The sequence below is a fragment of the Glycine soja genome, chromosome 10, assembly GCF_004193775.1.
Source record: "Glycine soja cultivar W05 chromosome 10, ASM419377v2, whole genome shotgun sequence".
In the NCBI taxonomy this organism is placed as follows: domain Eukaryota; kingdom Viridiplantae; phylum Streptophyta; class Magnoliopsida; order Fabales; family Fabaceae; genus Glycine; species Glycine soja.
Genome location: NC_041011.1, coordinates 37,923,712 through 37,939,356, shown reverse-complemented (window position 1 = coordinate 37,939,356; position 15,645 = coordinate 37,923,712). Strand labels below are relative to the sequence as shown.

The 15,645-nt window shown below is 38.1% G+C and overlaps 1 non-coding gene across 1 annotated transcript; it reads left to right on the top strand.

Moving 5' to 3' along the window:
• Positions 1–13,763: 13,763 nt before the first annotated feature.
• LOC114372800 lies at positions 13,764–13,870 on the top strand. Its single transcript, XR_003658363.1, has one exon. It is a non-coding gene; the product is annotated as a small nucleolar RNA R71 (small nucleolar RNA).
• The last annotated feature ends 1,775 nt before the right edge of the window (positions 13,871–15,645 follow it).

Sequence of the window (15,645 nt, the reverse complement as noted above, 5' to 3'; positions counted from 1 at the left end):
ACTAATGTACGCTCCTACCATACCTGCCAAGAGTTCCTCCCAATTTTCTTTTCCCTTTTTGGCGCACATGTGATGACCTTGTAGAGGACAGACAAGTCTACCTTCATGACGAAGCACATGGGAGACCATCCACACATATAGAGCGGGTGTGCAACAGACAATCCTTGCGCCACTCTTTTTGCATCTCAGGTCGAATGTGTCATATGCATCGGCCAAAACAACGATGACCGGGCTTTCCTTGCTGTGATGATAAGCAAGAAAGGTGTTGATGGCTGCTAAGTCCACTAGCCCGTCTACATTTGGAAAGAGTATAGTCCCAAACACCAATAATGCTAATATGTCAATGAATGAGGTCCACTCTTCTTGATATGCCAAAGCTTCTGCCCTCTCCTCCAAGCGCCTCATTGGTATCCCTACCACCCCATTCCAATTTTGCTTCACTCAGTCTAACTCTTGTGCCAAGATCTTGATCACTTTTGCTACTCTTGCCATGGAAGGGTAGAATCCAGAAAAAAGATATGGCTTCCTTCCACTTAGCGGGCATCCCAAGATCCCTTCAAACTCTTCTATGGTTAGTACTAACTAGAAGTCCCCAAACGTGGAGTATCTGAGCGACTAGTTGTAGTATTCAACAAGGGATGCAATGGCTTCAATGGACACTTCTATCATGGTCAAATCCCAAATTTTCTCATATGCCTTGCAGAAGGCTTGACGTCGAACTTGATCCATCCGTTGCCCTAGCCTTCACAAGTTGACTAGTTCTAGGCTCTTGACTTTGACATGATAGAACCTTTTTTTAAAAGAGGGTGCTTGGTTTGACCCCATGTTTGCTAGAATGAAAGTTTCGATGACCAATACTTCAACACCCTATCATAGAGGAGGTATGATGAATGCATCAGGGCATGTTTATGCTATGCATGACAAAATGCGTTTATCTACGGACAAAAGATTCCGAAAGATCATCCCTTCTTACCCACAATGCAGTGGGTATCATGGTTCATTCACAATCATTACCACGGTGCCCAATGCATGCAATTAAGAAGGAATTGCGAACCTTCCGGCTTCCCGTGACATAGATGACGAGACAAATGCAATGCATGAGTGATGACACGACATGAGTATGCATGCATGAGAGCATGTGGTTGGTAGCATAAAGAGAACACACTAAATGAATAAGCATGTGATGTGCCATTATTTTCTCCTATTTCTTAACCCTTTTTGCACCATTTTAAGTACTGATTAATCTTAATTGTCAAATTAATTAGGCAGTTTTATTATTTGGGCCCATTAAGCTAATTTGATGTTTTTAATCTAATTTCAGGAATTAATGAAGCATTGTGCTTGAATCCAGAATTGAGCTTGGACTTGAAGACGGCAGACTATTTTATTCTACAAAATTAGATCTTATCTTATCTTTATCTTATCTAGATATTATTTAGATTTGATCTCATCTAGATATTATTTAATCTAGATCTTATCGTATCTTATCTAGATTTGAATTTAATTTATTTATGGGCTTGGATTTAAAACAGATTTGTAAGCTTTGGGGCTAGAAAACTATATAATAGCACCAAGGTTCTAGTTTAGCCCTCTCCTCTCTCTTCTTCTCTGTCTGCTAATTTCATTTTTTTAGGCTTTTCTTTGAGACATTTGTTTTCGTTTGCAATTCCAGTAGCAATAAAATTTCGTTCTTTAATTTATAAGTTCGTTCCCTATTGATTAATGGAAGGCTAAATCTCCAGCGTTGTTTTCTCTTGAGGATCAAGCACAGTTCTCTTTGAGGTTCTATTATTACTGTTAAATTCTGTTCAGTTTTTCCTCTTCACTAATTACTCTGAATTTGTTGCTTTTAATTCATGCATGCTTAGTGCTTGATTAATTGTCTCTGCGCTTAATTTACGTTCATGCTTAATGATCATTTATGAGTAATCGGTGTATGTGATGCTTAATCACATAATGAATGCCTTATGTTGAATTTCGCTTAGTAATTTAATTTAGGGTTAGATTAAGTGGTTAAATTGATAAAGGATAAATTCTCGCAACCTAGGATAAGAGACTTGCTTGTGAATCAAGGGGAAGCAACGTATTTTAATTCTGATATTTTCTAATTCAATTTTAATCGCTATTTAATTTACAAAAGCAAACAACCCCCCCCCCCCCAATTTGTTACTATTTCCTACTATCTGTTATGAACATTTGGTTTATCATTGCTCGTTCGGAAATGACCTAGGATCACTTCCTAGTTACTACATTTTAATGTTTATTTGATTCGGGTACGGCCTCGATCAAATTTGGCGCCGTAGGCCGGCTGAGGTCTCTATCGTCCAAAAAAAGTGATTCTGTCAAAAGTTTTTTATTTTCCAAGTATTATTCCCTTATTTTTCTTAACTTATCATTTTTAGCTTATATAGTTAGACTTTGAATTTTCATTAGAAATTTTTTGTGCTATCTTCTCATCATTTTATAAGGTTGCTCACAAAATTTCAAGTCATTTGGATATCATTTAATGGTAGCTGTAGTTCAAACCTACACTGTTACTTGCATAAGAAGACAACTAGTTGTGCATGCTGAATATAGTGTATGACTAGAGGCAATCCATCTGACTTACAACCCTTTGATCCTGAGATAGATAGGACATTTCATAGATTATTTAGACATCATTTAGTACCTTTTGAGCATCCTGAGCATTCTGTTATTGGTGATTTTGAGCATTACAATTTTGAACATTCCAATTTTAAGCACTCTGAGAACATGGCACACCCTCCACCCCGTGAGAGGACTCTAAGGGAATTTGGCTGCACCTGATTTCACCTACGAAAGCTTGTGCATCCAATACCCTGATGAGGATGTCCCATATGTTCTTAAAACTGGACTGATCCATTTGCTTCCAAAGTTTCATGGCCTTGCAGGTGAAGACCCACACAAGCATCTGAAATAATTCCATAGTGTCTGCTCCACCATGAAACCACCAGATGTCCAGGAGGATCACATATTTCTGAAGGCCTTTCCTCATTCTTTAGAGGGAGTGGCAAAGGACTGGCTATATTACCTCGCTCCAAGGTCCATCACGAGCTGGGATGACCTCAAGAGAGTATTCTTAGAAAAAAAATTTCCCTACTTCAGGTATTTCAGGTATTAGACAACTCAGTGGAGAGAGCCTATATGAATACTGTGAGAGATTTAAGAAATTATGTGCCAGTTGCCCTCACCACCAGATTTCAGAGTAGCTTATTCTCCAATATTTTTATGAAGGACTCAGCAACATGGAGAGAAGTATGATAGATGCTGCCAGTGGTGGAGCCCTTGGAGGCATGACCCATGCTGAAGCCAGAAATTTAATTGAGAAGATGGCTTCAAACTCCTAGAAATTTAGTGCCAGAAGTGATGCTATTGTCATTAGAGAAGTGCATGAAGTAGCCACGAATTCATCAAGCGAGACTAAGAAGCTTGAAGGTAAACTAGATGCCTTGGTTAACCTGAAATAAAAAATCTGCACCTGTCGCCAGACTCTGTGGTTTATGCTCCTCTGCCGACCACCACACAGACCTTTGCCCTTCTGTGCAACAATCTGAACCAATTGAACAACATGAAGCTTATGCTGCAAACATCTACAGCAGACCTCCTCCACCTCAATAGCAAAATCAGCCACAAAATAATAATTATGACATCTCTAGCAACAGGTACAATCTCGGATGGAGGAATCATCCCAACCTTAGATGGTCGAATCCTTCACAACAGCAACAACAACAGCCTTATTTTCAAAATGTTGCTGGCCCAAGAAGACCATACATTCCTCCACCAATCCAGCAGCAACAACAGCAATAGCCCCAGAAACAACAAACAGTTGAGGTTGCTCTGCAACCTTCCCTTGAAGAACTTGTGAGGCAAATGACTATGCAAAACATGCAGTGTCAAGCACTTTGCGAGTTGTCCTTTGAACACCCAGATGACCTCCCGGTGCGGAAGAATGACAGAATTGCAAGACTGAGTTAGTCTCATGATCTGGAATGCATCGTCTAATGACATGATCACTGCACAATTTCCACAAGTAGGGGTCATCCTAAATAAAATGCTTAGCATCACTTTTAATTTTATCTTTTTGGGCCTTAGATGCTAAGGGAGGAAAAACAGAAGCAACTAAATAATTGACAATGTTAGCAAACCAGGGAGTAGAAAGAGAGTCAGAAATACTATACAGTATATACAAATGATTATCTGGGAAATCATCCCGAATGAGTGAATCCGCATCAGATACACGTTCTATCCGACTCAAATGATCAGCAACTAGATTTTGTGCTCCGCTCCTATCACGAATCTCTAAGTCAAACTCTTGGAGCCAGAGCATCCATCGGATCAACCTAGGCTTAGAATCAGCCTTCTTCAACAAGTACTTTAGAGCTGCATGGTCAGTATAAACAATAATGCGGGTACCAAGCAAATAAGATAGAAATTTTTCAAGAGACTAAACTATGGCTAGAAGCTCTTTCTCAGTAGTAGTATAATTCGCTTGGGCAGCATCTAAAGTCCTAGAAGCATAATATATCACCCTAGGTAATTTATCAATTTTCTGAGCAAGGACAGCCCCCAATGCATAATTTGATGCATCACACATAAGCTCAAAAGGGGCTGTCCAGTCGGGTGCTTGGATGATGGGGGTGGTATGTTGGACCTTGTGGCCTCAGATATCTTAAGAAGGGGGGGTTGAATTAAGATAACAAGAACTATTCCCCAATTTAAATCTTGCTCTCTCTCTTTAGATTAACAATGCATCCTTAACATGAATTACTCGAAAAATAATTCAGAATAAACTTCTTTAAAGGCAAAAGATAAATAGCAATAAATAAAAGAAGTTTAAGGGAAGAGAGAAATGCAAACTTGATTTATACTGGTTCAGTCACTTCCTGTGCCTACGTCCAGTACTCAAGCAACCCACTTGAGATTTTCCACTCTCTTTGTAAAATCCTTTTACAAAGTCTGAATCACACAGGGACAACCCTTCCCTTGTGTTTAGGAATCCTTTACAACAAGAGACCCTCGGTCTCTTAACCCCTTTTCAGAAGTAAAAGAAAAGAAGAAGAAATCTCTCTTGAAAGAGACAGATTGTACAATGAAGATCAATAACAATTCCTTATTTGAATATGCAAGTGTTTGACCAAGGAATCTTTGAGAGGATAAGACATTTTGGGCAATCAAAAACTCTCTCTAATTATTCGTGTTTCCAAGTCACATATAAATAGACCTTTGATGGCCATTCATAAACCATTTGAATAGATGTGACTCTTGAAAGTTATTTTCTGAAAATCTCCTCTGGTAATCGATTACAATAGTTGTGTAATCGATTACAGGCTTTAATATTTGAATTAAAACGTTTATTAACTGCTGGTAATCGATTACCAATATGGTGTAATCGATTACACAGTCTAAAATTTGAATTCAAATATTTAGTAGCTGTTGTAAAGCATTTTTGGCCACTGGTAATCGATTACATCCTCTGGTAATCGATTACCAGAGAGTAAATCTCTTGAAAAACACTTTTTAACATGCATTACTTGGCCAAACCTTTTGCTATATCAATTAGGAATTTCCTTCCTAATGTACTGGTGATCATCTTGATGTTGTGGCTTGTATTCTTGAATCATTTGCATCATTTGCTTTTCTTCATCATGATCATCATCAAAACACCAAAGGCATTTGCATCTACAATCTCCCCCTTTTTGATGATGACAATACAATACCTGAGATCAAGATTCAAGCAAGCAACAACCAATTGTGTATAGATAAAATGTGCGTTTACTCCCCCTATATTTCGGAATTTATGATCACTTTTATCACTTGATTTCTAAGCTCTTTGATCATCATCAAAACACCAAAGATCTTCTACAATCTCCCCCTTTTTGATGATGACAATCCCTGAAATCAAGACAAACCATATACAAGATGATAGCATGTTCACACAGCCCTTACTCCCCCTATCTTTTAGCATGTATGCCTATGCCTAACTTTAATGAGTAGTTTAATTGATTTCTAACCCAAGGTCTCTCAAGTTCTCTCCCCCTTTGGCAACATCAAAAAGAACTAGACAACACAATCAAAAACCAAACACAATAAATATCCAAACAACGCCATTCATGAAGCCAAAATAAAACCATACATTTGCATAATCAACTAAAGCAATGTCTAGAAATATAATTATAGTGGAAGACTACGATAACTAGATCAATAAAAAGCCAAATACACGGCGTTAAAACAGAGTACTAATAATACTTAATTACTAATAAGACTTAGTCTTAATAATAACTTATAAGCTAAGAGGATGATGGAAGCGGTGGTGGTGGATCAAAACAAGTACGGATGAAGGAGACATCTTCTTCAACTTTGGTGATCCTTGATTCCATGGCATCAAACCGCATGTCGACTTGCAATTCCATATTATCAAACTTGTCACCAACAAAAGTTTGAAGACCATCGAACTTTTCCAAAAGCTTTCGAAGAAGAGAGGAATTATCTTCAACTGGTTGGTTGCTTTCATCATCAGCGGGTGGAGCACCCTTTTTGACCCAAGAGCCATCAAGCTCTTTGCGGTAACCAAAAGAAGCAATCACAGCAGCACCAATTAAAAAGGATCTCTTGATTGGAACGTAAGGTTCAGAATCAAGAGGAATTTGAAAATGGTGGAAAAAGAGAGTGACAAGCTGTGGATATGGTAGTGGAGCATTTAATCGCAATGCCTTATGCATGCGATATCTGACTAAGTGTGCCCAGTCAAGTTGACGCCCTGTATGAAAGGCCCACATGATAATTAGATCTTCCTCAGAAACCTGGGCAAGGTTGGAAGACCGTGGAAGCAAAATACGCACAATTAAATAGTGAAGGATGCGGCTTTCAAAAGCCAATGACCCGGCAAGAAGACGTCCGGTCATATCCGCATTGTTGGTGCAAACCAACTGGCGGGCATCATGGGCAGAGAAATCAAATTTCCAGTCGTCATTCAGTGTACCTTCAAATGGTACACCGTCACTGGGTAATTTGGTTAAGTCATGGAAAAGGGACTGGTCAATGACCATTTTTATCCCAAAAATTTCAGAAATTAGAGTGCTGTCCTGAATTTCAAGATTACAATAAAAAGCTTTAACCAATTCAGGATAAATAGGCAATTGTAATGACATAAAAGGTAGAAGACCTAAGTTCTGAAAGGCTTGAATGCAATCAAAGGTTTCAGCAGAAAAGAATTCCATATCAATAAACTTAGGGTCGATAATGGAATGAGATGAGAAAAGATTGGAGTACCGTTTCTGCTGTTCATCGGAAGAAAACACTGGGGAAGAGGACAATGATGGTGGAATTGGTGCTGTGGATGCGCTAGTGGCTCCGGAAGGATGAGCTCTTGAAGCCGAAGCGGAGGCGGAAGAACCCTTTCGTTTCTTTGACGATTCTGCCATTTGAAGGAGTGTTTGCAGATTTTAATCGGTGAAAGCAAAAGAGAAACGAAAAAGAAGAAGATCGCAATTTACGGGAGTTGATTTCATGGAGAAATGAGTGAGATATGAAGATTTGGAGGTTTGGGAATGGAAGAACGTCGTGAGAGAAAAGGGGCTGCGCAGGGATTTCTGGAAAATGTGATATTTATAGACGAGGACGCGTTGTAATCGATTACAAGGCTTGGTAATCGTTTACAAGAGTAATAAGCCTTCTGGTAATCGATTACAGGATGTTGTAATCGATTACAGGCTGCCTGTTCTTGTGTAATCGATTACACTATATGGTAATCGATTACCAGACCATAAACTAGACTAGTTCCTCTAAAATAACCTATGTTTATGCTAAATACATCTAACACTATCAATCATCATCACTAATCTGTATTTAATTCATTCAACTAAGTATTAATCAAACAATTAACACACACCAATCAAATATAATCAAATACTTACAATTAAACACAATCAAACAAAAGCAATCATCAAAACATAATCATAACTATCAATCAAAAACATTAATGACAATCAAATACTTAAGGAGTAAACAAGCATCAAAAACTTAATCAAAAGTTAACAATCATAGACAAAAATCATCAAAGTAATCAATCAATGACAAGTGACCTGTTGGTATCATTTGATATTACTTGTTGGGCTTACTTGTTAAACAAGTGGCCTCTGTTTGTTGAATAAACTTTGATGTATGCCATGTGTTTGGAGAAATTGTTATCAATGTATCGTTTTTGCTCTTCTCCGTTTTCATAGTCTTTCAACATGATACCCAGATTTATGATTTTATTTTTGTGAATCACTTGAAGAAATTTTATTTTTTTTTCTTCCCAAGTGATCTATGCTTTCTTTTCTTTCTTTTCTTTGAGATTCCTCTTGTCGGATTTTTCAATTCTTCTTTCAAAGACAAGATAATCGGATCTCATGTGCCAAGGTTGATTACTTTCATAGCATGATGGGGCTAAGGAAGAGTCTTCTTCTTTCTTCTTTGTATTGATGTTTGATTTTCTTTTATTTCTTTTGTTTCTCAGAAATTTATTGAACCTTTTCACAAAGAGTCTGAAATCATCATCATCTTCTTCTGTTTCAGTCAAGTCCTCTTTGTCACTTTCTTCTTGAATAAAAGATGATGAGGTTCTGAGTGTTATTCCTTTTCTCTTTATATCATTCTCTTCATGGTGATGAAGTCTCATAAGTTCCATTTCATGTTGTTGAAGTTTTCCAAAGAGAGTGGCAAGAGACATATTAGTGAGATTTCTTGATTCTGCAATTGTTGTTACTTTTGGTTGCCATTGCCTGCTTAAACATCTCAACACTTTGTTAATCAGATCTTCATTAGGAAATATTTTTCCCAAAGATGCAAGATGATTAACTATACAAGTAAATCTCTTCTGCATATCTTCTATGGTCTCATATTGAAACATTCTGAACATTTCATATTCATGTATAAGAGTGTTTATTCTAGATCTCTTGACATCGGTTGTGCCTTCATAGGTTACTTGCAAAGTATCCCACATTTCTTTTGCATTTTTACAATTTGAGACTCTAAAAAATTCATCCATGCCTAATGCAGAAGTGATTATATTTTTGGCCTTTAAATTGTATCGAACCTTTCTTCTTTCATCATCATTCCATTCTTCTCTTGGTTTTTCTATAATTACATTTCCCACTACCTTTGTAGGAATAAAAGGACCAACTTCAATGGCATCCCATATATTTAAATCTATGGCTTCAATAAGAATATGCATTCGGGTTTTCCAATAGTGATAACCCTCGCCATTGAACATAAAAGGCCTATTAATAGAATTTCCCTCAAGAAATGGAAAGTTGGATGAGGCCATATCTATTCTTGAAGTTTTTAAACTTTATACAAGAATCCCGCTCTGATACCACTTGTTGGACCTTGTGGCCTCAGATATCTTAAGAAGGGGGGGTTGAATTAAGATAACAAGAACTATTCCCCAATTTAAATCTTGCTCTCTCTCTTTAGATTAACAATGCATCCTTAACATGAATTACTCAAAAGATAATTCAGAATAAACTTCTTTAAAGGCAAAAGATAAATAGCAATAAATAAAAGAAGTTTAAGGGAAGAGAGAAATGCAAACTTGATTTATACTGGTTCGGTCACTTCCTGTGCCTACGTCCAGTACTCAAGCAACCCACTTGAGATTTTCCACTCTCTTTGTAAAATCCTTTTACAAAGTCTGAATCACACAGGGACAACCCTTCCCTTGTGTTCAGGAATCCTTTACAACAAGAGACCCTCGGTCTCTTAACCCCTTTTCAGAAGTAAAAGAAAAGAAGAAGAAATCTCTCTTGAAAGAGACAGATTGTACAATGAAGATCAATCACAATTCCTTATTTGAATATGCAAGTGTTTGACCAAGGAATCTTTGAGAGGATAAGACATTTTGGGCAATCAAAAACTCTCTCTAATTATTCGTGTTTCCAAGTCACATATAAATAGACCTTTGATGGCCATTCATAAACCATTTGAATAGATGTGACTTTTGAAAGTTATTTTCTGAAAATCTCCTCTGGTAATCGATTACGATAGTTGTGTAATCGATTACAGGCTTTAATATTTGAATTAAAACGTTTATTAACTGCTGGTAATCGATTACCAATATGGTGTAATCGATTACACAGTCTAAAATTTGAATTCAAATATTTAGTAGCTGTTGTAAAGCATTTTTGGCCACTGGTAATCGATTACATCCTCTGGTAATCGATTACCAGAGAGTAAATCTCTTGAAAAACACTTTTTAACATGCATTACTTGGCCAAACCTTTTGCTATATCAATTAGGAATTTCCTTCCTAATGTACTAGTGATCATCTTGATGTTGTGGCTTGTATTCTTGAATCATTTGCATCATTTGCTTTTCTTCATCATGATCATCATCAAAACACCAAAGGCATTTGCATCTACAATCTCCCCCTTTTTGATGATGACAATACAATACCTGAGATCAAGATTCAAGCAAGCAACAACCAATTGTGTATAGATAAAATGTGCGTTTACTCCCCCTATATTTCGGAATTTATGATCACTTTTATCACTTGATTTCTAAGCTCTTTGATCATCATCAAAACACCAAAGATCTTCTACATGGTAGTCAACGCTCCTTTGAGGCAATCAAAAGCCTTTTTGCATCTGTCATTAAAGTCAAACTCCACCTCCTTTTGCAACAAGTTGGATAGTGGAAGGGCTACTTTGCTAAAATCTCTTATAAAGCGCCTGTAGAATCCTGTATGACCAAGAAAAGATCGCACCTCTCGCACACAAGAGGGGTAAGGCAATTGTGAAATAACAAAATTTTTTGCAGGATCTACTTCAATACCCTTATTGGAAATAATGTGGCCTAGAACTATACCTTGCCCAACCATAAAATGACATTTTTCAAAATTTAGAACAAGATTAGTTTCGATGCATCTATTCAAAACTTTTTCCAAACTATCCAAACAACCATCAAAAGAGGATCCATATACAGTGAAATCATCCATAAACACCTCTATGCAATTTTCTAAGAAATCACTGAAAATACTAATCATGCACCGCTGGAAGGTACCAGGGGCATTGCACAGGTCGAAAGGCATCCTCCTATAGGCAAAAGTGCCGAAGGGGCAGGTGAATGTGGTCTTTTCCTGATCCTCAAGAGCAATAGTAATTTGCATATAACCAGAAAAACCATCAAGGAAACAGTAGTGAGATTTACCTGCCAGGCATTCAAGCATCTGGTCAATGAATGGCAAGGGAAAATGGTCCTTTTTGGTAACCTGGTTCAGCCTCCTATAGTCAATGCAGACTCTCCAACTGTTCTGCACCCGAGTAGGAATCAGCTCCTCCTTCTAATTTTTTATCACTGTGAGGCCGGTCTTCTTCGGGACTACCTGGACGGGACTCACCCATTGGCTGTCGGAGATAGAATAAATGATTCCAGCTTGCAAAAGCTTGGTTATCTCCTTCTTCACTACATCAAGAATCACCGGGTTGAGTCTTCTCTGTGGTTGTCTTACTGGTTTAGCTCCATCCTCTAAATTTATTCGATGCATACACGTGGATGGGCTAATACCAGGAATGCCCGCCAAGGTCCAGCCTATAGCCTTCTTATGCTTCTTGAGAACAGACAACAACTTCTCCTCTTGCTCATCAGCAAGGGAGGCAGATATAATCATTGGAAAACTTTTGCTATCATCCATGTAAGCGTATTCTAAATTTGATGGCAGAGGCTTCAATACTGGTGTGGTCGGCTGGATAGTGGTAGAAGGAGATGGTTTCTCAGCCTGTACCTCATAAAGAAAGTCAGAGGTATGTGTACTTCCTGAAACATGGTTAGTCCTATTTGACTCTATAAAATCAATCTCGAGAGGTAAAACACCACCACCAGACATGCAATCAATATCAATTTCAGATTCACTCTTAGCATCAAATTTAGACATATGATCAAGTACAATTTCAGACTCAATGCATGGAGAGTGAGAGGCATGCAGATTAGAATAAAGAAAAGTCATGTATTCATCAACAACATGGTCAATTATTTCAGCACGAAATACAGAAAGATCTTCAGATGGGTATTTCATAGCATCCAGAATGTTAAAATGAACAGTTATATCACCAAACTCCATGGATAGTGTGCCTGCATATACATCTATCTTAGTTATAGCAGTTTTCATAAAGGGTCTGCCTAGAATGATGGGAACTGATCCTTGAGAAAATCCATCCTCCATATTCAAAATATAGAAATCAACAGGGAAAATCAGTTCACCAACTCTAACTAAGACATCTTCTATGAAACCAACAGGATAGGCAACACTTCTATTAGCTAAATGAATTACCACATCAGTTGACTGCAACGGACCTAGAGATAGAGAATTAAAAATAGACAGAGGCATAACACTAACAGAAGCTCCTAAATCTAGCATGGCATTGTCAAACTTACTATTCCCTATAATACAAGGTATGTTGAATGTACCTGGATCTTTACATTTTTCAGGAATTTGGGGAACATATTTTCCAATCAATGCGGAGACATTTCTGCCTATGCTAATTCGTTCACTTCCTTTAAGCTTCCGCTTATTAGTGCACAGCTCCTTCAAGAATTTAGCATATCTTGGAATTTTCTTTATTGCATCCAGCAGAGGTATGTTTACCTCTACTTTTCTAAATGTTTCCAAGATCTCTTTCTCTGCCTCTTCCAATTTTTTGTCGGGAACTGCTCTTGGAGGGAATGGAAGAGGGATGTGCTGCTTCTGCAAATCAGAATTACCAGTGGAAGAAGATTCACCTGCATAGAAATTGTTAGGTAAATTTTTGTCATCACCTTTTTCTGGAGTAGAGTGAAGTTGGGCAGGTTCATTTGCAGATGAGAAAGGTGCTACGGGTTGAGGTCCTTGACACTACTTTCCCGACCTCAATGAAATGGCACTGACATTTTTGGGATTTTGGACAGATTGAGAAGGCAGCTTGTCAGAATTCTGGGACTGTTGTTGATTTAATTGTGTAGCCAATTGTCCCATCTGATTAGTTAAACTCTGAATGGAGGCTCTGGTCTCTTGTTGAAACTGCATGTTTTGCATAGTCATTTGCCTCACAAGTTCTTCGAGGGAAGGTTGCGGAGGGGCCTCAACTGTTGGCTGTTTCTGGGGCTGTTGTTGTTGTTGGATTGATGGAGGAATGTATGGTCTACTTGGGCCAGCAGCATTTTGGAAAGAAGGAGCAGGCTGTTGTTGTTGTTGTTGAGGGCTAGACCATCTGAGATTAGGGTGATTCCTCCATCCAGGGTTGTATCTATTGCTGGAGAGGTCATAATTGTTCTGTTGTGGTTGATTTTGCTGCTGAGGTTGAGGAGGTCTATTGTAAATGTTTGCAGCATAAGCTTCAGGCTGCTCAATTGCTCCAGGTTGTTGCATGGAAGGGCAAAGGTCTGTATGGTGGTCAGCAGAGGAGCACAAACCACAGACTCTTGCGACAGGTACAGATTTCTTATTCAAGGCCAGCTGGGTTACCAAGTTAACCAATGCATCTAGTTTGCCTTCAAGCTTCTTAGTTTCAGATGATGCAGATGAGTTTGTAGCTACCTCATGCACTCCTCTAATGACTATAGCATCATTTCTGGCGCTAAACTGCTGGGAGTTGGAAGCCATCTTCTCAATTAACTTTCTGGCTTTAGTAGGAGTCATGTCTCCAATGGCTCCACCACTGGCAACATCTATCATACTTCTCTTCATATTACTGAGTCCTTCATAAAAATATTGGAGAAGAAGCTGCTCCGAAATCTGATGGTGAGGGCAACTGGCACATAGTTTTTTAAATCTCTCCTAGTATTCATATAGGCTCTCTCCACTGAGTTGTCTAATACCTGAGATATCCTTCCTGATGGTTGTGGTCCTGGAAGCAGGGAAATTTTTTTTCTAAGAATACTCTCTTAAGGTCATCCCAGCTCGTGATGGACCTTGGAGCAAGGTAATACAACCAGTCCTTTGCCACTCCCTCTAAAGAATGAGGAAAAGCCTTCAGAAATATGTGATCCTCTTGGACATCTGGGGGTTTCATGGTGGAGCAAACAATATGAAATTATTTCAAATGTTTGTGCGGGTCTTCACCTGCAAGGCCATGAAACTTTGGAAGCAAATGGATGAGTCCAATTTTAAGAACATATGGGACATCCTCATCAGGGTATTGGATGCACAAGCTTTCGTAGGTGAAATTAGGTGCAGCCATTTCCCATAGAGTCCTCTCACGGGGTGGAGGTTGTGCCATGTTCTCAGAATGTTCAAAATCAGAATGCTCAAAATTATAATGCTCAAAATCAGGATGTTCAAAATCACCAATAACAGAATGCACAGATTCACCAGTAATGGAATGCTCAGGATGATCAAAAGGTATAAAATGATGCCTAACTAATCTATGAAATGTCTTATCTATCTCAGGATCAAAGGGTTGTAAGTCAGATGGATTGCCTCTAGTCATACACTACATTCAGTATGCACAACTAGTTGCCTTGTCATGTAAATAAAGGTGTAGGTTTGAACTACAGCTACCCTCAAATGATATCCAAATGACTTAAAATTTTGTGAGCAACCTTATAAAATGATGAGAAGATAGCACAAAAAATTTCAGACAAAAATTCAAAGTCTAACTATGGAAGCTAAAAATGGTAGGTTAAGAAAAATAAGTGAATAAAACTTGAAAAATAAAAAACTTTTGACAAAATCACTATTTTTGGACGATGGAGACCTCAACCGGCCTATGGCGGGCTTCCAAGGCGTAGGAAATTTTTTCTACCCCAAATACATATATAATAATTGTGATTCTGATAACCGAAGCAAAAGTTATGGCCGTTTGAAGTTTTGACCAAAACAAAATTTGCTACTTTTTTGGAACTTTCAAATCTGACCAAACTAAAGGCTCTAACTATTTTTCCCACAAAATATAGATTGAAATAAGTTACCACAAAAAAATTCAGCCAAAAACAACAACCCTAGCTACTAAAACAAAAAATCCCAAATAATTCAGCATGGGTGGTCGCTAAACTCCGTCGCTACATGATTTCTACTACTACTCTGTTTTTCCGCAAGCAAAAGTGGTCGCTAAGTCCGTTGCAAAACACTATTCACAGCAAAACATCCAAAACTGAAACAGGGGAAGCGCTTAATAGGAAAACTAAAACAAAACACACACTAAACAAAATACCAGGACACTAAACAACACTAACACACGTACTAACACAATACTAACAATTAAACATAAAACACGAAAGAATTAAACACACAACACTAGCTATTATGAACCTTTGGACACTGCTCCCCGACAACGGCGCCAAATTCGATTGAGGCCGTACCCGAATCAAATAAACATGAAAATGCAGTAACTAGTAAGTGATCCTAGGTCGTTTCCCAATGAACAATGACAAACCAAATGTTCATAATATACTTACAGTAACAGTAACGATTGCGGGGGGGGGGGGTTGTTTGTTTTGTGATTTAAAGGATAGAACAAGTAAACTGGAATACGAAACTAATAATATTAAAAACAGGATGTTTCCTCTTATTCAGAAGCCATTCTCTTGTCCTAGGTTATGGAGAATTTGTCCCTAACAGTTAACCACTTAATCCAACCCTATTTCAATTTACTAAGCGAAAATCAACTTAGGGTT